This window comes from Equus asinus, chromosome 15 (assembly GCF_041296235.1).
Source record: "Equus asinus isolate D_3611 breed Donkey chromosome 15, EquAss-T2T_v2, whole genome shotgun sequence".
Lineage (NCBI taxonomy): Eukaryota > Metazoa > Chordata > Mammalia > Perissodactyla > Equidae > Equus > Equus asinus.
The window spans coordinates 20841005-20866325 of record NC_091804.1 but is presented as its reverse complement, the minus strand read 5'-3'; the positions used below and the strand labels follow the sequence as shown (position 1 = coordinate 20866325).

General features: G+C 51.4%; 1 protein-coding gene across 4 annotated transcripts in view; it reads left to right on the top strand.

Moving 5' to 3' along the window:
• STK35 (serine/threonine kinase 35) overlaps positions 1-25321 on the top strand; it is a 139694-nt gene that overhangs the window by 25529 nt on the left and 88844 nt on the right. The window contains exon 4 of one of the 4 annotated variants that reach the window (XM_014828508.3): positions 14683-14977. The exons of the other annotated variants lie outside the window; for them this stretch is intronic. The gene's annotated coding sequence lies outside the window, so the exon portion shown is untranslated. Of the gene's footprint in view, positions 1-14682; positions 14978-25321 lie in introns of those variants that run through there. 4 annotated transcript variants of the gene reach the window in all.

Sequence of the window (25321 nt, the reverse complement as noted above, 5' to 3'; positions counted from 1 at the left end):
TGTACCACACCCCAGACAACAACAGGGTGACTTTTACCTTTTAAAAAAAAAAAATGGGGGTTTTAAGGCAGTTGCGTAAACTGAAATCCAGATGTCACCACTGCCGTGATCGAGAGATGCTCCTCCCTCTCCTGCTTGAGCATCTCAGGGCTCGGGCACCAACCAGGTGTAGCAACCAGAGCCTTTGGAGAGCACGTCACTCCAGCCTGGTGTTTTGGAAGCCCTGTGGCAGTGGGACAGCTCTCCCTAGGACTCCAGTTTCCCACCTACTCTTAGGATTTCATTGGGTTGGGCAAAAGCTGATGGTGCCATAGGCAGACCTGGATGTGAGTCTTCAGAATCAGCAGCCTAATTTCATGGCCTTGGTAAAGTTTAACCATAGTTAGGAAGATTGCTTTTATTTTATCAGCAGAAGGAACTGAGGATGTCATGAGTAAGAAGTTTTCTACTGAATGCATTGAGATTCTACCCTGTGAACTTGAAGATATTGACAAGCTATTGCCACACTCCTCCCTGCTCCTCCATATTACCTCCCACCTCCCACCACACACTGTCAGTCACAAACCCTAGCACCATGCTTCTCAAAGTGTGGTCCCCAGACTGGCAGCATCACCTGGGAACTTGTTAGAAACGGATGTTTCTCGTCCCACCTCAGACCTACAGAGTTGGAAATAGGAGAGGGGTGTTCACCAAGCCCTCCGGGTGACGCTGATGCACACGCTGGTTTGAGAACTGCCTTAGTAAAAGGGGGTAACGGTGCAATCCACCACCTTACCGTCTGTCAGACATGCAGCCATCTGCCTTGCCTCTTACCCTTTTGCCCCCCAAAAGCTTGGCTCTAGGCCTGAGAGCTAGGAGGGTCTGCCAGGTTCTAGGCTCTGTCTTCTGTAATTACCTAGCCCCAATGCTAGACAAGACACTTCTCTGTGGGCTGTGGTTTCCTCACCCAGAAAACCGGGTACCTAAAGGACCACTCTCGGCCCCCTCCCCTACACCCTCAGCTCTGGCACGTTCAGTTTTACAGTGGTTGTGGTTCTAGGACCAGGGACTCCTGATTCTTGCTTAGTTTCTTTCTTAGTGCATGTGTCTTCAGGATAAGGTGAGGCCCTGTGCCCGCCTGCTCCTGGGAGGAGGAGGAAGAAAACAGTTGAACTTCTCCATGGGCTCCCCTGGCCCTAGGCAAGTGGACTTCTGAGCCATAATAACAGTGAACATCTTGGGCTGCTCCTGGGTGAGTGCCATCAGCAGAATAACAGGTCCCTGTAAGGTCGTGATGGTAGGAGAAGAGGTCACCCTTAGAGAAGGGGAGTTTGAGAGGCAGTAGGGCACGGGGATTGGGGTAGCTGTGGGTGCACAGGGAGAGCTTAGGACTCTAAGTAGATCTTACACATAGCTTTGAATCTGGACCAGAAAACTTGTTCATTCCACAGGCATGTATTGAGCATGTGCTGTGTGTCAGGCGTAGGCTGTGGTGATGAAGAAGAGCCCCGGTCTCATTCCGTCTAAACCTTGGGCATCTGAGCCTGGGAGTCCTCATTTATAAAATGGGCTGCTAATACTTACCCCATAGGATTTTGATGTGGGTTAAATGTAAAATTACTGTAAAGCTAGCATAAGGATGCTAGGCATGCAGTAGGCCCCCACTGCTGTTGGGTTCTGCTGTCCTTTCATACCAGTTCTTGGCCGTGCTCGTAACAGAGCTAGAAGTAGTGTCTCAGGATGTGTGCAAGTTCTTGTGCTCCCCCCACCCCCATCACCACCAATAAAAAGGAAAACCCACCCTCTAGATGGGCCCATTAGTTATTTGATTGCTTGTGTGTGTTCTAGGTACTGGGGTAAGTACTTGCAGTATGTCAGTGAGAAACCAGACATGGTCCCACCCTTGAGGCACTTACACCTCAGTGTGAGACGCGTCATAAGGGAAAACTACAGGTACAGTTTCAGGTGTGTATGGATGGAGGAAATAGAAAATAGGGGACCTGCCCAAGGTGATCAGAGAAAGTCTTTGTGAGGAGGTGACTTTGAAACTGAGACCTGAAGGATGAGGCATCTGCCAGGCAGATGGGCAAGGAACCGGCAGGTTTAAGGTGGAGACAGGAGCCCGTCAGGCCAAGCTCCGTAGGTCACGGTGAATCACTGCACAGCAGCTTTAACCACCCGATTCACATGGTGACAAGAGAACTCTGGCTCTGTGGCCAGTGGAATTGGAGAGAGGCAGGCATGGAGGTTGGGAGCCCAGTTAGGAAGCTGTAATCTTCCAGGTTAGGGTGGATGGCACAGGGGATGGAGAAGAGTGAATTTGAGGTGAATTTTGGAGGGTGTTAAAGGCTTACAGGTGGACTGAATAAGGTGGGAGTGAAGGAAGGGGTGGCTCAAGGCTGACTATTATCTGTGGCTTGAGTCACTGGGCAGTGGGGCAGAGCCATTTAACAGAGAACGCTGCAGGAGAAGAGGGGTTTGGGGGATGCTGAATACACAGATGTATCTTGGATGTATGGACATAAACGCATCCTCTCTCGTCTATATGGGTGTCTGGTAAGTTGTGAGTGATTGGGTCTTTTGGAGGGTTGCTGAATCCTGAATTTGGGGCTGAACATAGGGCATCTTCAAGGGCATGGAGTGACCTCCTTAGACCTTGGGCTGCCTTTACAGCCTTCATTTGATGGCTGAGTCTTTCTGTGTTTTGTTCTTCCCTTTGTAATCAGCTTCTCATTAGGTGACTGATGAGTCTGGCTCTTCTGTGTCTTTATTTGCATATGCACTCTGCTATAATTATGTCACAACATAGCGTTTTGTTGTTTTGTATTTACTTTTGCTTTTTAGAGCTGAAAACCTGTGCAGTGTCCTGTCACATGGGCAGCCCGGTGGTTCTGCCAAAGAGCATCTTTCTAGCCTAGCATTTCACTCTTTGTTTTTTTAATAGTTATATAACAGCAGGACCATGATTGCTGGCTGTAAAATTGATGTTGAGAGCCACGTTAATTTGTAAGTTGGGAAATACTTTGTGTTTTGATTTAAGGAAAGGAATAGAGGGGAAGAAGGTTGGGGGAGAAGGTCTCTGGTCTCAGTTGCCTTCAGGTTTCTAAGTGTGATACCAGGAGCTAATGGTGGCTCTACTTCCTCAACTTGATGTTGAACTAGCAGGGAAGGGGCTTCACAGTCAGTCCTCAGCTGTCCTTTCACACCGGGGTTGGAACTATTTACAGGGTGTGGTGTGGAGGCTGGCCCCACCTGCGTGTTCACCACATCTCCTTCCCCGGAACCCAGGAAAGCCTGGGTCCTTTGTTGCACTCATTTAGTAGTTGCTTACTGAGCTTTTGCAGCTTGCTGGTGGTCTTGTATTCACTGTATTGTTTCTATATAGGAAAAAGCCTGGTGGAGCCTGGATTCTTTATCACCACAAGACGTGGAGTGGGGGGGCACTTTCTCTCTCTTATCTGAACTCACTGAGCCCGTGCTGTTTGCCAGACTTCATACTCTCCCCCTGCTTATCTTGTTAAATGCTCACGTGTGTCCTGGGTATGGTGTCCTCCCCACTCCACGTGGATGGCAGGTGCCAGCTCCAGGGCTAGAGCTCTGGTGCTCACGTTCTTTTCCATCAAGCTTCTGAAGCTAGGTCACATCAGCGAGTCTATAGTGGCACAGTACTGTCTCACTGCTCCCAGGAGCTCAGAGGAGGGAGTGCTGGCTTTTGTTGAAGAAGTAAGTAATGGTGACCTGTAGGACCTGTGACTTAAGATGGCCCTTGAAGAAAGGAAGGCAGATGAGAGTGTTCTAAGCAGGGGACACACTGTTCACAAAGGCAGAACACTGGGAATTTGTGGAAAGAGCAGATCTTTGGGTTGCTTCACACAGAGGCTAAAGTGGGAGAGCGAAATAGCACAGAGTTGCCAAGAGAGTGAACTTCATCCTGCAAAAAAGATGGGGGGGGGGTGGAGTGGTGGTGTACAAGGCTATATTTTTGGCAGGTGAGTTGGTCACAGTGAGGGGAGAACTGTCAGCCCCTCAGGAAAGAGGATGTGAGGCTCCTCCTGACGGTACCAGTCTGAGGAAGGTGTTTGCCTGCACAGGCACCTTCCCAAGCTTGCAAAGGGAGAGTGGGAAAATGATGAGGGCACTTAGAAACCCTGGGCCTCCAGTGGTCTCAGGACATTAAGAGACTTGCTTTTGAACTTGATTTGCTGATAAACATAGGTTTAAATCGCATCTCTACCACTTACTAACTCGGTGACTTTGGGGAAGTTGCCCAACTTCTCTGGGCCCCCATTATCCATTAAATGGTGTTCAATGAACGCTGATGCCCACTGTACGCTATTGTGAAGACTAAATGTACAGGAAATGGAAAGTATCCAGTGCAATTCCTAGCACACAGTGAGAGTGCAGTAAATAGTGGCTCTGTGTGTTGCCCTCGTCCTGTTTGTTTTTGCCAAATTCTCATAGGCTAATCATTCGTTTCCACTTCACGTCTCATGAACAATTTACAGTGTCCTCTTTTCCCTAAGAGAGCTCCAAACCCCTTAGCAAGTGCCCCCAGTGAGTTCCCCTCGGCGCACTGGGCTTTGGACTGGTTGCTGTAACCACAGGTCCAGATGGTCTCCTTTTGCCCAGACCACTCTGGGCATGACCTTGTTTGAGCCTTTCCTTTTATAACCACAAATTGTCCTGTCCCCATATGGAAGGGCGACCTCTCCCCTTTAGCTGTAACAGCACCATAGACATCTTCTTCCTGGCAAAGGGCCCGTAGGGGGAACAATCTCAGGAGCCAGGCCCCTCCCCCGAGCCCTTTCTCTGTTAATCACAGCAGCCGCAGCTGAACCTCAGTCTCTTTGGGGGCCAATTGAGGTGTTGGCAGCTTGCATTTCAGCCCCACACTTAAAGAGTTGAGGAAGGGGCTTAGTTAGGGTATCCCCATAGCCGACTGCCAATTACCAGGGCTGTTTCTAGAGACAAAAAGTTCCCCTTAGTTTGTCTCGAATGAGTTCCACCAGTACCTGTTTACCAGCTAGGGTGCTTAGGGGAAAGCGCTGACCCCAGTGCCCTAAGGGCCTCCATATGTCACTTTCCAGGCTAGAAAGACCAGTTTTTCTCAGACCCAGGTGGGATGACTCAGGGTGTGGTCACAGGTCATTGCTGGTCACCAGGGAGACCTCGGGAGACCTCCAAATCTGAGTCTTAGGTCTTGCCCAGTGACATTTTTTTTTGTGCGTTTGGCAAACTTAAATACTAGCGGTTTTGGCAGCACCTCCAAGGAATCAGAAGGTTCAAAACAATACCAAGCAAGTCAGCAGAGGTGACAACATGCTCCCTGCTGTAATACAACCAAGGCTCTGTGTCTGAGCTTCCACAGGAGCTGCTCGCTGCCGTTTGTAGAGAACTGTTCACCGCCCTGATCGAACTTCAGATTTCCTTGAGATGAAGCTGGCGTCTGGTTCCGTCCACACGCTGTCTTGGCTTTAAGCTCTGTTCATTCCCTTTGTCTCAGGAAGCCGTGCTCCGGGGTACATTGGGCCTGCCAGTCGTTGCTGCCAGAGCGTGTGTGTCCTCATTATGGTAAATGGGCAGCAGGTCGAGCTCAGCTGGCCCGGCATAGAGCCCACCTCCTCTCAGTGCCCTTCATCCACTTTAAGGGAGTCTCCGATTCTGCTTGAGAACTGGGGAGAGCGACCTCCACCTCCCACTGTGAGCGTGCACTCTGGTGTGGAGAGCTGAAGTCTGTCCCCACGGCACTCCCCTCACCACCCGGCCCCAGCTGCGCAGCTCGTACTCCCCTTTGCTATGGGGAGCCCCGCTGAGCAGCCCTGTGCTGCCTTCTAGGTAAGGTTTTTGTCTCGACAGATAAGGGGCCGACACAGGCCCTCGTGGTTTTCAGTATCCCTTGTGTCGTAGACCCTTCTCAGAATCTGAATGTTGGGGATATTCCCCCAGAAAAATGCACATGACTTGCACACACTGTGACACTTCATACATCTTCGGGGGGTTTGTAGAACCTGTGTATCCTTGGAGTTAGAAGAACCCCAGGTTAAGACCCCCTGCCCTGGTCCCAAGCCCCTCGTTGGCACTTGAAGAAACGGTATCCCCAGAGCAGAGTAGGGAGAGCTAGATGAGACCAGAAGCCAGGTTTCCCACTCCTAGAGCCTTTATCGTTTCCCTGCATTTTACTTTAGGGTCTCCTAATAGATTACCAGCTGGCAGTGCGTTCCTACTGTTGAATTAGTGCTATCACAGCCTGGGTGACAGACAGTGTACCTTTCAGAGAGTTCACAGGTGGTTCCCCTGGACATGCCTAAGTAAATGAAGAGGACATGGAAGATGGGAGGGGTGGCCTCTTAGGCAGAAGGTGGACCACCTGTCTGCACAGGGGCTGGTGCTCAGTTCCTCGTAGGGCAGCCCTGCCCCTGCCGCCTGTTTCCACGATCTGTGTATTTCCATTGTGGGATATGGGAGTCCTCCACCATACCTAGCACCCCAGCCAGAACTCCACCACCACCTCGCAAGCCACTTGTCAGCCAAGGAGAGTTCTTGGGCATTTTTGCCATTTTACAGATGGCTGGGCCTGGAAGGAGGCCACGGTGAGTCTTTAAGATCTGGGGAACTCCACGGAATTGAGGCCAAACCCAAATCTTCCAGTCCTAACTGTCCTTCTCAGTGATTTCTTACTGTGACTGACTTGGACTCGGGGGACACACTCGGAAGCCAGGCCGGCTCCGAGTAGCCACACCCGGATTTCAAGCGCCCTCTCCAGATTAAACAGACTGTATTTGCAGCCAGTTGTCTGTCTTCTTCCCCATGAGGTTAGGGCCTGCTGATGGGAAGTTGGTAAGGGAAGGAGGAGTGGAGAGAACTGCCATCGAGACAGGAGCCTCCTGGTCCTGTAACTGATGGGCTGTGTCACGTCAGGAAAAGCCTTCATCCCTGTGGGGCTTATTTCTCCCGCTCCTCTCTAGGGGTAGGGTAGGGGTGGAGGTGGGGAGTGGCACGGTGTAGCTGGGAGAAAAATAGCGCAGGCAAAATCCCGGCTCCTGTCGCCCCAGCGCTGGAGCCTGGGGAAGCGGCCCGGCTTTCTGAGGGGAGAGTGAGCTGCCGTCTCTGCACCGGTCTGGTTGGGATGTTCAGTGGGAGCTCAAGCAAAGGCAGGGATTCTTGTAAACACATTTTTATGTTAAAATCCTCTTGTGTTGAATGAATGGTTCTCAGAAATGTATAAATTAATTTTTTCTTGCCACGTCCTAACTCCCAGTTTCTGTCAGTCACCCAGTATTTGAACTCCTTCTGTGCTTGGTAACCTGAGAGGCTTAAGAGAAGCAGGAGACTGTCCCTGTCCTTAAGAAAACTTGTGGTAGAGGGTAGTAAGAGCGGAGCACACAGCAGGGTTACTGGGGTCTGTGGTCATCCCGTGCCTGCTCCCTGGAGCTCAGAAGAGTCCCTGCAGAGCTGGGTCCTCTGGGAATGCTCCCTGGGAGGAGCGTGTGGAGGGGCCTCGAAGGGTGAGTGCCGTCTGACTGACAGTGAGGCGCAAGTTAGGGGGCCAGGGCAGGTGGCGTGTGCAACCCGACCAGCCGTTGCTGAGGCCCAAAGCAGAAAGGAGGCTGTCACTTGGAGAGAAGACTGACTTGAGGCCAAGTCGTCTTGTCTGGAATTTTCGCCTGAGCCAATGACTATTGTGAGGTTTTTGTGGCTGCTGTTTGTTTGTTGGATGTGATTTAAAGCTGCCATCATGGCTGACTAAGTGCCTCCTGTGTGCCTCGTTGTGCCTGTTACAAATACCGGTAGTCTCTGGACTTCACACCCTACAAGCAGACATTCCCACCTTTTAAGTTGATTAAACTGAGGCTTGGGGGGGCTTGACTTGGTAAAGGTCAGAGCTGCTGATTGGTGGAGCTGGGGTATAAATTTCAGATCTTCCTACTCCATCGCCCATGGCCTTGACAGAGCCCCGACTGTTTGCCATTCTGTAGCATGCACTCTGAGTGATCCTCCCCCTACATTCGAGAGCTGCTCCCGGACTCTACCTTCTTTTGGTCTCCTGGTCAGGGCTCAGAGACCATAAGGGCGGGTGCCCATGGCCTTCCAGATTGTCAGGGCTGCTGTGAAGTGCCTGTTGAGTGTGCTTCAATGATCTCTGGCCTCTTGTTCCCCTTTTCCCTAACACCATGTCCCCCTGTAGACCTGAAGAGTGAAAACATGAGTGAGTATCCCGTTTGTCGTCTCTACCCCCATCCTTTGGACCCTGACGACAGGCCCCCCCATATACTGTGCTCTGGGCTGCTCACAGCATGGTTGTCCCTGTTTTTGCCCTACTCTAAGCACCACTGTTGCTAGCTAAGCCTTAGAGCAATGAAGCATCAGAGAGCTTGGCTCCCGGCTGGCTTCAGTCCCTCTGACAGATTGGGATAGACAGTAGTGCTGGGGCCACTGAACACCCCAGAGCTGGCACGTTGTTATCTGAGTCTGAAAAGCCAGCTGCTTTGGTGTATTAAACAAGTGAAGAATGACTCATTTTGGAGCTAATCCTACTTAGAAGGAGAGGCCTGCACTCTGTGACCCTGAGACTCCCTTCCCCGTGTGCCTCTGCAGCATGGCGTGCTCAAAGTCAGCACCCTGAGCCTTGGGTGGCCATTCTCTAAAACAGGGGTGATTCCTCCTGGTCCGGTGTCTGGACAGAGGAGGCATTGCGTGTCAGGCCTTGCATGGTGTCTGGCATATCAGAGGGATCATGAACTCCAGTGACAATACCACCAGACAGGGCTCCAGGGAGAGTTTAGGTAAGAGTGAGTTGTTGGCTGTCCACCCAATAATACCATGATTTGAATTTTTACTTTGCTTTAGTCTATGAGCATGCCAACAGTTGAGTTTCTTTTCTGTTAAATAGAGGAGAGGCAGAGACAAATTGAGAAACTGGACTTTAGGTTTGAATCCCAGTTAACAATTTACTAGCCATTTAACCTTTTACAACTTGCTGAGTAACCTCCGAGACTAAGACTCCTCATCTGCGGAGAGAACGGTCTTCATGGATAAATGTGTGTGCAGAGCAGAGAGAGTATATGCGAGGACTCGCACTCAGCATCTCGGATGCTTGAGGTTCCTGCTCCCCTTAGCGGTAGGTACAGGAACTCAGGTGCATCCCTGAAGCCTGCAGGCGGGTGCATGAGCCCTCCTCCTGACCAGTGCCAGTGGTCCCCCGGGGCACTGGCCCACCGTTGCAACAGTAACTGTGACACTTCTGTGCAATCCCACCAAAATGGATCCTAGCAGACAGCCAGGTAGTATTTCCAATTTCTAGGTCCCTGGGCTTCACAAACCCACCTTGAGGCCTGAGCAGATGAAAAGATGCTGAGGTTGCTTTTGCCAGGGGTCTCAATGGGGATCAGAGAGCTGCCCTCCACCGCCACCTCCACTGCCATCATTCTTACATCTCCATGTTGAAAACATAGGACTGAAAGTTCCTGAATTAACTGTGACTCTAGACAAGTTATCTAGTTCAGTCTGTGATACCCTAAGAACCAAAATGACCCTTAACACAACTGACAACAAGCTAGATCGTACCGAGTGCCCCACTCTGTGCTGGGTGCTGGGCTGGGCAGTTTACTTGAATCCTCACTCCTCGCAGCAGACCCCAAAAGAGTGAATGTAGCAGCATCCCCATTTGCTAGTAAGGGAAAGGAGGCTCAGATAATGTAAGTGGATAGTAAGTGGCAGGGCTGGATTTGAACCCAGGACTGTCCACCATAGGCTGCACTGTCTCCTTGACAGAGCACTAGAGTGAAGATGCCAAGTTAAACATAGCTGTGGCTCCCAGACTCTTACATCCTGTGGTTGCCACACTTAACATTTTGAAGGACAGTATAATTTAAAGCAGGGGTGAGGGGGTAGGAGATGGAGATAGGTTTTTTAAAACCATTCCCATCATTTCATCAAAAAAATGAGATTTTGACACCCACAAGGGAGGAAGGCCATACTTTTAGAATAAAGGATAGTCTTTTACTCACCCAGACGTTCCATGTCTGCAGGTTGAGGAATAGGGGAGTCGGTCCCCAAACCCATCATCGCTTGCTCCCGCTGCAGCTCTGAACTCTGCTTAAGCTCTTCTCATCTCTGTAGGAAGGGAGTTTACATTACAGAGTTACACGTTCAAAGCAGGAGCATTGGCGTGAGACAGACCTAGGGTCAAATCCTTCTCTCTGCCACTTATCAGCCGTGCCGATCTTCGCCGAGCTTCAGTGTCCTCGTGTCTAAAGCTGGGGTGACAATAGCGCCCACCTCAGAGGGTTGTTGGGTGAAATGAGGCAGTGGATGTAAAACTTGGTCCATTTTGGGACACAGTGAATGGAAAGCAGTGTGGGAGGGTTGAAAGTGGCCTTACCGGATTGTTCTATATAGCATTCTACTCCATAGGACACGCCTGGCACATGGGAAATGCTTGGTAAGTGACTGCCATCACGATAATAAAGAAATGAGAGGGTCGGATGTGCTGAGGGAACTTGGTCCAAAGACAGAAATAGGAAAGGGAAGGAAGTGCCAGCACCCCTTCCCAGATCACTGACGCCTTTCCCTCCCGAGACCATCTCAAAGGCAGGCGATCAGAACCTCTGGCAGAGCCACCTCTGACAGCAGCAAATGAAGACTGTCATAGTGGAAAGACTTGGGCCAGTGAAGCTGGAAAACTTTAAATTAAGTGCCGGTTCTACTGCTCAACAGCTCTGTGAGGTGGGGCAAGTTGCTCCGTCTCTCTGGGCCTGTTGTCTTGGTAAAACGAGACAAATCCATCCTCAGAAGAAGGTGACTGAGAAGGTGAAAGATGGCGTGTACTCCAGGCGTTGACTGCAGGTTTATCACACTACTGTTTTCCATTGTGTCCGGCAGCTGTGGCTTCGCCCAGTAGGAGGGCTCTGGTCGGAGGTAGGGTTCCGCTGAAAGGGACAAGGCAAGCCCTGCTTGAAGCTGAGCTGGGCAGTCAGGCCGCAGCCTGAGCAGTCAGGGAGCTAAAGTGTGACATCTGCTGGGATGGAGTGCAAGGGCCTATACCACTTCCTGTTCCGGCAAGTGCCTGGGAGGGTCTGCTGCAACTTCAACCCAGAGCTCTGTGGTCCGAGCCATTCCTACTCATGGCTGTAGAAAGGGCCCCTGCTCTCTTCCAGTGCAGTTACTGCCATTGCTCCTTGGGGGAGGTGTACCTTCTCTAGTGGGGACCCCTAGAGGAACCCAAAGCCAAGGTCCTCTCCATGGAAGAGAGAGCCCTCTGATTTTCATTGGCCCTGCCCACTAGGGAGAAGCAGACTGAGACCTGCAGGCTGTCCTGAGGCGTCCTACCAGGAGGGCCGCAGCCAGTGCCAAAGCTGGAGCCAGGGTGGAGGAGCCTGTGGGAAATGTCAGCCTCGCTTCCTGGCAAGGGACCCAGTGATTACAGCGGTCCTTAGACGCTGCTGTTTCAGGAGGTCTTGCAGAGTGCTGTGCTATGCTGTTTTTTTGACCTTCTGTAGTCAACACTCTGTTCCACTAGTTTATGATGTAAAAGGGACTTCTGGCTTCTGAATCTCTGCCTCCTTGCCAGCACTGCTCTCCAGTTGCCATGGGCCACCTTCCTGCTGATGGTCATCCTTTTGAGGAGGTTGTCCTCAGCTTGGGTCCCACCAAGGGAGGGAGGAAGGCAGTGTTAAAAAGGTCGTAACTGGTTCCAAAGATTGTCTTAGCAGATCATACATGACCATGCGATTTCCTGGGCTTTTCTTGTCATCTTTCACAAGGACTTAGAGTGTCTTGGATGGTGAGGTTCCCTCCAAACCTTCGCTCCCCCCATCTTCTGGTTGCTCTGCTTCATCTCTGGAAAGCACAGGGAGAAGAGAGTAGGCGTGTTGAATAAAGCTAGATTTGAGATGACTGCTGGATCATTACGGGGCGTGCTTATGATAAGTGGGTTTTTCCAAGGCAAAAACTGGGATACAAGACTCACTAGTGGATTTTTGCTAATTGAAGGCAGGGAAACAGAAGCAGCCGAGGAAAAGGTTGGGGCTGGGAAGTCCAGTATTTTCTTTCCAGATCAAATCCTTTTTTTCCCCAGCATCTTTATCATTCATCTCCACTTTACTCTACATGCGGACACTGGGTCACCCTCACCTGTGCGGTGGAGGAGGGAATCGCAGTCTGACGTCGTCTGATGCGTGTGGGAAATTCTCCGTTGTCCGCTGTATGTGGAGCAGCATGCGTCTGGTCTTTTGGCTGCTACCTTTCTTTGGAGTTGCTAGCTTTTCTTATTCCCTAAAGGACACTGTTTTTCCCATTAAAAAGTAAAGCATGACAGTGTGATGGGTACTCAATACAGGCAACCCTTGTTTTATTGCACTTTGCAGATAGTGCGTTTTTTACAAGACCTTCCACCAGCAAAAGCATTACGACTCTCTGAAGGCTCGGATGATGGTTAGCATTTTTTAGCAAAGTATTTTTTAATTAAGGTATGTACATTGTACATTCAGATGTAGTGCTGTTGCACACTTAATAGACTATAGTAGAGTGTAAACATAGCTTTTATATGCACTGGGAAACCGAAAAATTTGTGTGACTCACTTAATTGCAATATTTGCCTTATTGCGGTGGTCTGGAACTGAACCCGCAATGCCTCTGAGGTACGCCTGTGTGAAAATACGGTGGAAAAGCAGGGGAAGAAGAAGATGTGCTCACAAGTACAACATTTCGATATACTTCTTGCCAGATTTTCCTATACTTGGAGGTGTTTGTTTTACATAGCTTTGGTCATACTATATGCCACAGAACTTTGTAACCTACTTTTTTCCACTTAACCCAGGGAAGTGCTTCTGCCATAGTGCTGACAGTGCCACACAGCCTTCTCATCTCCTCTGTAATATGTCATTGAGTAGGTACAACATTTGCTTAAATCTCTTACTTTTGGATTTGTGGTTTCTTGCCTCATAATTTAAGTAATACTTCAGTGAGCATCCTTATTCATAAAGTCCTTTTCATATTTCGCATTGTTGGTTAAGCTACATTTCCAGAAGTGGAATTATAAGGTCTATGGGTCTAAACACATTGGAAGCTCTGAAAACACCTTGCCAGGTTGCTCTCCCGAAGGCTTGGTGACACTCGCCACATGGGGTGCGTCCTTGCCATGTACCCTGACCCAGGTAGAAGCAGCGTTGGTGGTGAAGTGGCCGAGGATCACAGCCTGTTTAAATTTGACACAGTTGTAATCTCTGGTTGGGGTCAATGGCCATCAGAGATGGGCTCATGGAGTGTGTCACTTCCTGCTGTGGCTGGCTGCTTTGTAGTCCCCTCAAACCTGAGAAAGGAGCCCCCCGTTTCTCAGAGGAGGAAACTGAGGCTGACAGGTAGCAAATCATCCAGTACTGCTGTACCCTGCTGCCTCTCATGGAGACTAGTGAGGCGTCTCTCCAGGACCTGAGGACAGCGGACCAGTATTGTCAGACTGCACAGGTGGCAAGTAATGGTGGGGAGGGCGCGGGGCTGGGAGGGTACACCTCTCGGGCTACAGAGCGCTCCCAGAGCATTGGAGCCCAGGGGGGATTTCAAGCGCACAGTGCTGGACGTGTTGGCGTCAGTGCTCAGAATGAGAGCCGGCACTTGGAAACTATCAGATGAGTCCGTGTGACAGAGCGTCGCTGCCCTGGGTGCCCGCCCTGCCCAGGGTAGGGCTATACTTAGCTCTGCTCAGACGGCTCAGACTGGGAAAGCCAGGCTGGGGGTGGGGGCTGGCCCAAGGCTAATCTCTGTAGGTTCTTGTATTCTCAACCTCCACTGAGAGGTCCTGAGGCCTGGGACCAAGGCGATTCCCAAATAATAGCTCATAATAATATGGCCAGGCACTGTTCTGAGTTTTACACGTGTTAGTTCACTTGGTACTCATAACAACCTGTGAATGGGTAGAGGTGATGAGACCAAGGAACCAAGGACCTAAATTTGGCCATGGTCAAGTGGCAGACCCTGTGAACTCAGCCACAGATTCTGGCTCCGTGTCTCGTTCCAGGAGAAATCCCAGAATTCTCCCTGGAGAGGCAGGCGTTCCCTGGGGAAGTGAGGTTTAAACGGTGCAGTGTACTGCAGTGTGGGGCCACGCGGGTGACTCTGAGTCTACACTGCCCCTGGCTGTGGGACTCTGGCCCCTCTTAAGGCTTGAGAACCTTGGTTCCCTCATGCAGGTTCCCAGAGGCCTGAGCCTCCCTTTTCTTGTCTCTAAAACGGGATAAATAAACTCAAGAGAGTTGCTGCGAAGTCTCAGTACAGCACGGTTAGTCAGAGAGGGTGGGCGGGAAGTAGGAGGGGACGGGGGCTGCCAGGGCCTGCGGGGATAGACAGCTAGGGTCCTGTGGCATTGTGTGCTCGTAATTCAGAGAAGCCATTAGAGGGATGGGGTTCATGATCGGATTTGTCGTTGGAGCCGTCATGCCTGGGTTCCCCATTATGAAGCTCTGCCCCTCAGTTGATGTGACCTTGGGCATGGAGCTTAACCTGTGGCTCAGTTTCCTTACCTGAAAAAGGAGAATACTGTGTCCACGGCAGGGTGGTTGTGGTAAAGCCTTCTCCCCTGCCCCCAGCATCTCATAGCTCCTGAGTTCGTCTGGGTTGGGTGCTGGCACCTCCTGGGGGTTCTGGAGCTTGGAGGCCCCAGGCCTGCTGACCCCCATGTCCATTCGTTCCCTGCCTTCTGTCTTCCAGGTTGATCCTCGGGACCCACAGTCTCATCATGTCTCGCACACAGGACGGCAGAGGGTACAGGTGGTGGCTTGGTCGGTTGGCGATCTCCCGACAGCTGGATCTCCGGCAATGTGAAGCTTTTGGGTTTTCCTCCTCCTTTTAGTTTCACTTAATTTTTTTAATTTTCTTTTCTTTTTTGTCTTTTTCTTTTCTTTTCTTTTTTTAATTTAAACGATTAAGACTTCAGAAGAGCAGGAAGCTATGCTGTGGACAGGCACCAATTTCTTTAAAGAAATTCAACATGGACAAAGCATACGTATAAGTTTCCTTTCTAATTTTTATAAGGGGTTTGGGAGCTATTTTGTTTTTGTCCTTTATATTTCCCTGTTGTCTTTCTTGTACCCATCTCTCAGCTCTGCGTATCACACCTCACTTCCCCAGAGAAGGCCTGCCTCTCCGGGGAGAATTTTGGGATTTCTCCTGGGATGGGGGCATTAAGACAGAAGGAGGCATTGGGCCACCTCCCCACCAGATGCAGGAACGGCCGGACTCTGGCGGCTGCTCCTGTCTAGCCCTGGGGCCTTGGAAATGATCAGAGGCAAAGAACACCTGGAAGAAGAAGGCCAGGGTTTGGCCAGGAGAACTTGAGAAAGAAGGTCTAACCTGTGGGCTTGTTCTCTTTACGTCGTCGGAAGCCCCGGGCCACACCAGGCCTTATAGTGGGGGGACTCCATTCCCTCTTCTGCCCTTTCTGACCGGGAGCTCTGAGGAGGGACAGAAGGTGACCATCTCCCACTTCCTGGCAGTTGAGCGGCCAGCGCCCCAGTTCTGCAAGCCCACCTTTCCAGAGGAAGTTCCCCAGGAAAAAACTGTCGTGCCAAACCTCTGCCCGGGACACAGCGGGGTCTTCCTCGGGCATTTGTCACTCCTGTGAGGTCAGCACCCACCACCTACTGCCTCCTGGATTGTCTTCCTCCTAGATGTGTTCACCAAATGTCCAGGTTATCACAGAGACTGCCGATGTCCCTGAGATCCAGTTGTGACCATTGCCATAAGAACAGGGTGTCCTGAACTGGCCGCCACTGTCATCTCCTGGCAGTGAAGGGTGTGCCCTGTATGCTGGGCGCCATGGTGTCACATATGGTGACAGTGTCAGGCACCATCTCCCTCACTCCCAGGGACTTACTGTTAGGTGTCTACCCTCCATGTAAATGTGTCTGGTGGGAAAAGAGTGGACCTGCAGAGAGGTGACCAGGTGGACACCCCGCAGCCGCTAGGTGTCCATCTGGGGCCTGGCCACTTTAAAGCTTCCCGACGTGACTCCTTCGACCTCACCGCCAGTGTGGATCTAAGCACCTCTGTGTAACCGTGCTGACACTCCTTACTGATGCTCTTGCAGCCGCCGCCCTCGCAGGCTTCTGAACCTGTCTGTTCTGTCCCCTTGCAAGGAGGGTGGGAGGCGCTATTCCTGTGTTGTCCCTCTCACCAGGAAACAACTTTGGCTTCTCCAAAGGCTTTTCACCCGATTATGGCCGAGCAGGAAAGGGGCTTTGGGGAAGGAGAAAGGAATTCCTCTTTTGTGTTTAATTTTGTTTTTTGTTTTCTCTAAGCCAGCATAGGTTCAATAGGGGAGATAGTTGGAGGGCAGTTAAGTTGATGTGTGACCAAGGGGGGCTTCCCCCTAAAAGCAGCAGTCCTTTGGCGCTGGCAGTTTGGGAGAGACCAGCACGGCATCAGACCAGACTCGGCAATATGTTCACTCACGTTGTTTTCCCAACCCCTCAAATACTAAGGCTACTCTTCCTCCTGGGCAGACGATTGGCTGTGGTTGGCAGATCCGGCAGGGCTGCAGGTGGTACCCAGGCCCCTCCCTTCCTTGGCTGAAATCCTTGGTGATCGCCTGTCTCTCGGCTCTTCTCTGACTTCCCAGGCGACCTCCTGAGTGTAGCCTGAGCCGCAGCTGGAGGCTTGGTTGAGCGGCATCCCCTCATTGCAGTGTGCCCTCCTTCTCGGCCCCACCACCCTGCTTCCCTGGGGGCGGCTGTCTCTGTACAGGAGCAGATGGGAAAAACAGTCCCCGGACTCGGCACCCCCAGCTCTCCCTGGCTCCAGCCCATGCTCTAAAGTCCCTAGTGAGGGCTCAAGCCTGACAAGTCATTCACCTTTTGCTTAATCTTTTTTCTGCCCTCCCTGGTCTCAGCTCTGTCTAAACAAGGTCTTGGAGCTGTAGTGCTCCCCTTTATTTTTCTTGGCACCAGAGTACCCCCTGTGGGTCACAGGATGCCCATACCTTTCGGGTGAACAGGCAACCAGCTTCCATGCACCCTTATCTGCAGGACTCCCAGCCATCCTTGCTTGTTGATGGGACCTCCTTCCCTAGGTCATGAGGGCCAGCTCGTTAGCCCCCAAGTGCCTCCCTGTCCCTCTGCTGCTCTCTCCACTCAGTCCGCCTCAGGCACCCGGCCTGTTAGGTGGGAGTCAGCCTGGAGTGAGCGCTGCCTCTGCCCAGTCAGTGGCCCAGCCTTGGGGTCTGGCTCGGGGAGCTCCTGTCACCTTTCTTAGCCATTTTCCACCTCTTCCCACTGTGGGTCCGCTTCCTCGCCTCTTCCTGCCGTTTCACCCTCTCCACCTGGGTCTTGGGCCTGGCAACAACCCTGTGGTGCGTCATCTGAGTGCCACCAAGTTTGTTAGGCCTGTCCAAGTTCTAGGAGTTTCCAAACCTTAAAATAGCAGTCAGTTATTCTCTTCTCTCTGGATCTGTGAAAAGGATAGCCTCTTGGAGGGAGGTTCCGGGCCTCAGCCCCATGGGTCTGAGCTCGGTTTCCCTTCAGGGAGAAGAATCAGCAAGACAGATCTTAGTGCCTTACTCCATTGCCCTCCCCTCACCAGGCCACCTGGCTCAGTAGGAAGTACGCAGCTTTCTCCCTGTCTGGGTCCATCTGTCACTTAAACTCTGTTCCCACTCACAGATAGTCTATGGGCAGGATTACTCCCCCACATGACCTCCCGACCCCTTCCTGCGGGCTGTGTCCAGGCACATGTCTCCCCGCTCACCACCAGGGCACTCACTAGCAGCTTTAGCCGAGGACAGGAGAACTGTGCTTCAGACAGGTGCGCGTCTCTGCGTCTCACTACCCAGCAGGTCCCCTGCTTCTTACCTCTAGCCAGGAGGATGCCACAGTCTGTTCACTCAAGATGCTCCATCTGACCCCCTTCTGGGCACTGGGGACTAAGGTCTCAGGCCTTAGTCTCATCTCATCCCAGAGGCATTGGGACAGGAGAATAGGAACTCTTTCCTCCCACCCGGACATGGTTTGCCCACCTTGGCTGCCTTTCTGAGGGAGTGTATTCAATGTTTACTTAAGAAGTACCCTGTTTACAGCTGGAGGAGAAGTGTGCCCAACAGTGGGTGGAGCTCTGACTCTCTGGACATGTATGGCCTCATGTATGGCACGGCCAGTGGTGGTCCCAGAGCGAATGAAGGCAGAGACGCCAGGGGCAGGGGTGCGCGCCCTGGACTTCCCTGCCCCCTGGCCCTGCGGTGCTAAGACCACTCACCACCTTTCTCACAGCCCTCGTCCCCCTGGACGTTCCCACCTCTGTCATTCCCTTCCTCCAAGGTTCTCAGCTCCTGAACATATCACTTGTCTCCTAGAAAGCCAGCGTTTGGAGCAATAAGATGATTATTTTTGCTTGAGTCTTTTTCTAAGAAAAGGAAAAGAGCTGGCATTATGGGAATCTTCTTTCTTTTTATGCTGTTGGCTGTTTACCTTCTTAGAAGACAGATCTTAATAGGATGGATGCCTGGGTTTCAGCCTTGGGGTATCTTTTGGAAGCTTGGGAAAGCAAGAGTTGGGCTTTCACCCCCTAAGGAGGGGACCCTCTCTGCCCTCTCCTTGCTCCATGCCAAGGCTGCCTGAGCTCCCAGCCCTGCCTGCCAGGTACACCTCCCACCTTTGATCCTGCTCATGCGCCCCACACACAGACATCTGGGGGCACCGGTGGCTCTGATTCTAAGTGGGGCTCTTGGGTTATTGCTCCCCAATGACTCTTTTCCCCTTCCTGGGCCTTATGGCAGCCCCCAGGCAGAGATGGCTACCAGAGTCTCCTAGGAACTGGCAACTTGACAACAGCCAAGCTTGCACTCAGCTCTTCAGGCCACCAGGCCCAGAGGGAGTGCCATGGCCATTCTCGCACACCAGGCTGAGGCACAGCGTTCGGGACAACACAAGCCCATCTCTGATCCTGCCTGCCTAGGTCTAGGGGCAGGGTCTCCTGTCTGGAGAGGCCCTCGGGGACACCAGGAGGTGTGCCAGGAAGGTGGGCTGATGTGAGCGTCTGCAGCCCTCACCAAGAGACGAATCCACTGCCGCAAGTTCCCCGGAGCTCCCCTAGGATTGCAGGGGTTGACAGAAAGGAGACCCCAGCTTCTTATTGCATGAGAGGCCACAGGACGAAAGGGGTTTATTTAGGGACACTTTAAAGAAATCTTTTGTGCCCCAGGGGCCTCTCTCCATCAGAGCAGGAGAGTATGTTGCAACGATTTAACATTCGTGTGGGGCCAACTTGGGTGTGAGGGAGGTTTTAACCGAGGCACAAAGTTAGTTTCAAATACTAGTTAATAAATCTATTTTTCTTTATTTTCTTTTTTTGCACAGAAGCTGGTAATCTAGGACCTACGTGTGAACAACTTTATATGAATATTTTTTGTACTTGGTTTACTTGGGTTGGTATGATACATTATATTTAAGTTCCTTGAACACTGTGGATCCCCCTAATGTGTATGGATGACTGAGGCTTTGTAAATTAAGGGACGTTTGTGTGAATAAAGTTATTTTATGGGGTCAAAGAAGCCATATGTGATTTGAAAACGAGTGCATTGTGATTTTGTTGCCACCATTGAGAGGTAGAAGCCAGCCTGGCCATAGCTCCGGTCCCAGTGGGTGAGCACAGGAGAGAAGAGGACAGGACACTCAGCTGGAGGAGAAAACTGCCTGGGGGCTTCGACTGAACCTCCCAGGCCGCACCTGGGAGCAGGCACTCGGAAAGCGAGGAGCCTGCCCTCCTGGAGCGGGAATCCACTCCAAGCCAGGTCTGCCCTTCACCGGGGCCAGGGCCTGGACCAACACACAGCCCCTCCTCCAGACATCAGACACAGCCTATGCTTCTGCAAGTTCTGCCCTCAGGATTGTTAATGTAGAGATGAGAGGGGTCTCCAAACCAGAGCAGCGAGGGGAGGGGGACGTTCTTGAAAAGCCCAGCAGGGAGGTGGGTTCTCAAGAGCAGGGCAGAACAACTCTGGCTGAGGGGGTAGCAGTATGTCCAGAGAGCAGAGGGCTCTGATCAGGCCAGGCCATAGAGGGCGGGAGAAAGAGGCTACAGCCCTTCTCCCTCTGCGTGGCCAGCAAAAGTCGCATCTGAGGACTGGCGTTTATTGAGGGCCAGGGACCCTGTTACCTCCACTGGCCTGCACAGTAGCTATGGTGCGTGCCCCTGTGCTGATGAGGAAACAAGTCCAGAGGAATGCAGCCTGCTGGGCGAGTGCTCGGTGCACAGAACAGGAACTTCAGCCCCTTGCTGAGGCAACGTCCCTTCCTACGTAAAATGGAGGTGATGATAGCTGCCTTCAGAGCGATAGAGGGTTAAGAAAAAGAACCTAGGATTGGGCCCAGTGCTTAGTAGGCTCTCAGCAAATGATTCTGTCGTTGCCCTGTCCCAAAGAGACAGTTTGGAGATGCTGTCCGAGGCTGTGGGACGCTGGGCGCTGGCTCTCCCGGCTATGCGCAGCCTCGGGAAAGCCCACCCGCCTGCGAGGGTTGGTGTTTCTCATGGGACCCACCACTCTGGCTTTTCCTGAGGAGACCTGGTGCACCCAGGAGTAATAAAACGACAGGAGGACAGGGTCAGGACTTTGGAATGTGTATTAGAGGAGAAGATAAGACAGGCTTCCTGCCTGATGTGAGCAGGAGCGAGCTGCGTTCCAAGCCTGGCCTTTGGCATCCAGTGGCAGCTGGCGATGAAGCTTCTTGTAAAGGATGTTTCTGTACTTAGCCTGGAAAATAGCCTGGAGCTTGGAGAAGGGCAACCCACAAGTTTGTTTTTTTAATAACTTTGTTGAGATAATTCACTCTCTTGAAGTATACAAGTCAGTGGGTTTTATATTCAGAGTTGTGCAACCATCACCACTATGTAATTCCAGAACATTTTTATCACCTCAACAAAGAAACCAACACCCATTAGCAGTCACTTCTCATCTCTTCCCAAACATGTACTCCCAGCCCTCGGCAACCACTAATCTACCTTTTGTCTCCATGGATCTGCCTATTCTGGACCTTCCCTGTAAATGGCATCACACAGTGTGGGGCCCTTTGTCTGGCTTTCTTCCCTTCACGTTTTCAAGGCTCATCCGTGTCGTAGCATGAATCAGTGCTTCCTTCCTTCTTACTGCCGAATAGTACTCCATTGTATGGAATGCCACATTTTACTTATCCATTCATCAGTTGATGGACATTTGGATTGTTTCCATTTTTTGGCTATTATGAATAGTGCTACGTGAACCTTCATGTATACAAGTTTTTGCATGGACCTATGTTTTTAATTCCGTTGAACACATATCTAGCAGTAGAGTTGCTGGGTCATATGGTAAGCAGAATTTTTTGAGGATCTGCCAAATTGTTTCCCAAAGAGGCTGTACCATTTTGCTTTGCCACCAGTGGTGTGTGAGGGTTCCACTCCCTCCACATCCTCACCAATACTTGCTAATATCTTCTTTATCACCGTCACCTTCACGGGCACTCCGGATGTCTACACCGTTGTATTATTAATGGCGGGTAAGGGGAGAACAGCAAACATACTCTAGATTCAGATTCAGTCCCTGATCCATCAAGTGTTAGGTGCCTGGGAGAGTTCAGAGAACAGACTGGCTCTCTTTACTGGCTCCTTGACCTTGTGGCAGATCACCTTTCTAACTTCATTTTCTCATCTGCAAAGTAATAAATGTCTATAGGGTGGTTGGCAGGACTACCGATGCTTCATGCAAAGTACATGGTGGGCCCTCCTTCAGAGCGTTTTCTTCTCTCCCTGGGTCCTGGGCACTGGATTATTAGGGCAGGGTTCAGAGATGAAAGGGTTCCCAGGAGCTCAAGGTTTGGACTTGGCTGTGGGTGGTGAGGAACCTGGGACCTGTCACTGTACCTAACACAGGGTGTGTTGAGCACCAGTCTACGCAGAGGAGAGAGGTGTGTCGCCCAAGCCTTGGGGGAAGGATCTGGCATGCCCAGAGTAGGCCTGGGTCCACTCCAGTGGAACGAAAAGTTAGACTTTGGGCGCTGCTGACCTTCCGGAACCTCCAGACCTGCTCGTGCCTGTCTTTCCAGTTCAGCCTCTGGCTTAGTCCGTTGGTAAGTCCCCACTCCCAGCTCGGTGCTGGTGGACCAGACAGGCCCTGCTGGCCAGGAGCCCCAGGTCCAGACAAGGAAGGACTCAGAGAAGACAGCTGCGTCATAGTGGCGTGCCGGGCCTGAGAGACGGAAGACTCAGGGGCTGTGGAGCGAGGACATAGGGACTTGCTGGAGGAGGTGAGGCTTGAGGGCAGCGCTCCTCCAACCTGCTGGCTGACCGGAGCCCCTGGCCCTCTCCAGCCGTGCTGCGGCCCCTCAGCCTGCCACACCCTGACCGACTGCAGCAGGCATGGCACCCTCACCCTTTGTTAGCCCTTCAACTTGGGGACTCAGCGTCTCCCTGCCTCCCAGGAGGTCTTTGCCTCATCATATCCCACCCTGAGGATCCAAAAGAGGGCCTGTGTCATTGAGACTCCCCCCGCCCGCCGCCCCGATCTAGCCCCCACACAAGAGATTTCCTTTCAAATCGTCAGGTCATGGTGCAAAATCCTCTATCAGCTTCCTTTGCTCTTAGGGTATTACCCAGGCCCTCTCCTTGGTCTGTGAGGCCCTTCACCTTCCTGCTTACTCCTCAGACCCACTTGCTGCCCTGCACCCCTCCTCAGGCTCTGCTCTCTAGCCACCTTGGCCTTATTGCTGTCCTTCAAGCACACACAGGGCATTGCTATCTCAGGGCCTTTGCACTTAACGGTTCCCGCTGCCTGGAATGCATTATATATCATTGCTTCGTAGGGGTCTCTGCCATACAACTGAGAGATCTCTCCTGGCCCCCTTATTTAAAGAAACACCTCATCACCATCGCCATCTCTTTAACATGCTTCATTTTTCTTTATAGCACTTATTAGCAGAAAGTTTTATATATTACATACACATATATAATACCTATACATGTATGTAATACCATACATATATATAATACCTATATATATATATACACACACACACACACAGAGAATCTTTCTATATCCTTAAACAATGCCTGACATGGCCCACAGTAGACATTCAATACATGTTTATTAAGTAGACAGATGTTATATCTGTCTACTTAATAAACACAAGAGGAACACAGCTCCAGTGGAATGAACATGCTCAGGAGCCCACAGAGTGGGAGGCAGCCCAGAACATGAACCCAGGGCTTCTCTGCCCACCCCCCACCCCGCCTGGCCTGCAACTGAGGTTTATTCACAGTCTACTTCATTCTCACCAACCCCTGAGAAATAGGAATGGAATCGGCCACTTGAGAAGGAATCACCAGATGGGGATGATGGTGCTGTTGGGGTTTGATTTCTTTCGTCTGGAATAGGGATCAGCGAACTTTTTCTGTCAAGGGCCAAAAAGTAAATACTTTAAGCTTTACAGGCCATGGACCCCTATTGCAGCTGGTCAGCTCTGCCATTGTAACACACAAGCAGCCATAGACAATAAGTAAGCAAGTGAGTGTGGCTGTGTGCTGATAAAACTTTATTTATGGACACTGAAATTTGGATTTCATATAATTTGCAGCAGAGTGTCACAAAATATTATTTTTCTTCAACCATTTAAAAAAGTAAAAACCACACACCCGAAGTAGTATAGGGCTTGCTTCTATGAGCTGGGCCTGTGGTGGAGAGCACGGCCCACAACTGATGGGTCCCATTCAGGGTGTGTCCCTGTGTCACAGGTTAGGTATGTAAGGGTGAATGAGAGGTTATGTTGGTGGTGGGACAAGACCCAGGCCCAGAGGGTCTGCTGCGTCTCGAGCTGGGCTCTTGGCTGCAGCTCTGGGTTTGCAGTGTAGGGAGAGGGACATCGCCCACCATCTGACGTATGTTCATGGATCCAGAAGCAGCAGAGTATGAAAAAACACTTGGAACAGGAGTCAAGAAACCTGAATCCAGATCCAGCATGGCCTCCTACCAGCTATGTGGGATGTGGCCAATTCTGTCCTCTCTGGGCCGAATAGCATGGTGGATTCTGGAATCAGACGGAAAGGCCTGGATTACTGCTTACCACTTGCAGTCTTGTGACCATGGCATGTTACTCTCTCAGCCTGTTTTCTCACCTATAAAGTGGCAACAGTTCCAGCGCCGACTTCATGGATTTTTCTGAGAATTAATGAGATAGCGCATATATAATCCATAGCACCATGCCTGGCATGCAGACAATCATCTGAAAATGGTATCTGTTGAAAATACTTTTTAAAGGGGAAAAACAGCCTTCGAGATGCTCCTCAAAAAAAAGGGGCTCACATTCAAATACTGTGAAGGAAGGTTGTGTATTTCCTTCCCCTCCTGGAGTGTCCCGATGCGTGCTAAAGGCTCTGAGACGTCCTGTCATGAGTCCAGTTTCCCAAGCTTCTCGAATAGTCGATATGTCTACTTTGGATGCCTATTCACATCTCCTGATACTAACGTTCTGCTTTGGGAGATGCTAGACAAGATCATCTTTGCAGCGATCAGATCCTAATTCCCTGTCAGGGGACTTTAGCCACCCCATCCTGTTTCGCAGGGGGCTGGAACCCCTTCGCTCTTGCAAAAGCCTCCAGTAATTGTCTCTGCTTAGTCTACTGGGTCCTTGAGGACAGATCAGAATATGAGGAATTTAATAACCACGGTCTGGGTCCTCTGCCAAAATGCTGTAGGGCCCCAGCCCAGACAACTCGAGTGTGGTGAGAACGCAGAGAGCAGTTCCCCAGCCAGCAGACGAAGCCACTGCCAAAACCCTCGCATTCCTGGTTCCCACGTTGGCAGAGCCCGGCCGCCCTCCAGCTAGTGTTTACCCAGCGCAGTGAGCAGTTAGCCTTCTCTGCTGGGAAGCACCTGTAGGTTGGTGGTCATGCACGCCCGCCCTGCCATGAGACAGCCAGGGTTCACATCAAGTGTCTCTACCTCTTTAGGACTCAGTTTCCTCGTGTGTAAAATGGGGATAATAACAGCAGCTCTGTCTGTGAGGATCCGGGGTGGCTGCCTAAACGAGACCCCAAAGAACAGCAGCTGGAACGAGAGAGGAGGTGGTTTCTCTCTCACAGAAAGGAGGCGTGAGGCGGCCACCCAGGGCTGTCGTGCTGGTTACAGGAAGTCATTGGATCCCATCTCCTTCTGTCCTTCTGCTCCAACGTCTTCAGCGAGTGGCTTCCGTCTGCAAGGTCACCTCCCAGTCCAGGATGGCTGCTGGAGCTTCAGGCACGTTCTCCTCCCAGGCCACAACGGAGAGAGAGGAAGAGAGCCTGCCCCCCTTTTGTGGAACCGTCCCTGGCGTCCCACGCCACCCTTCCACTTACA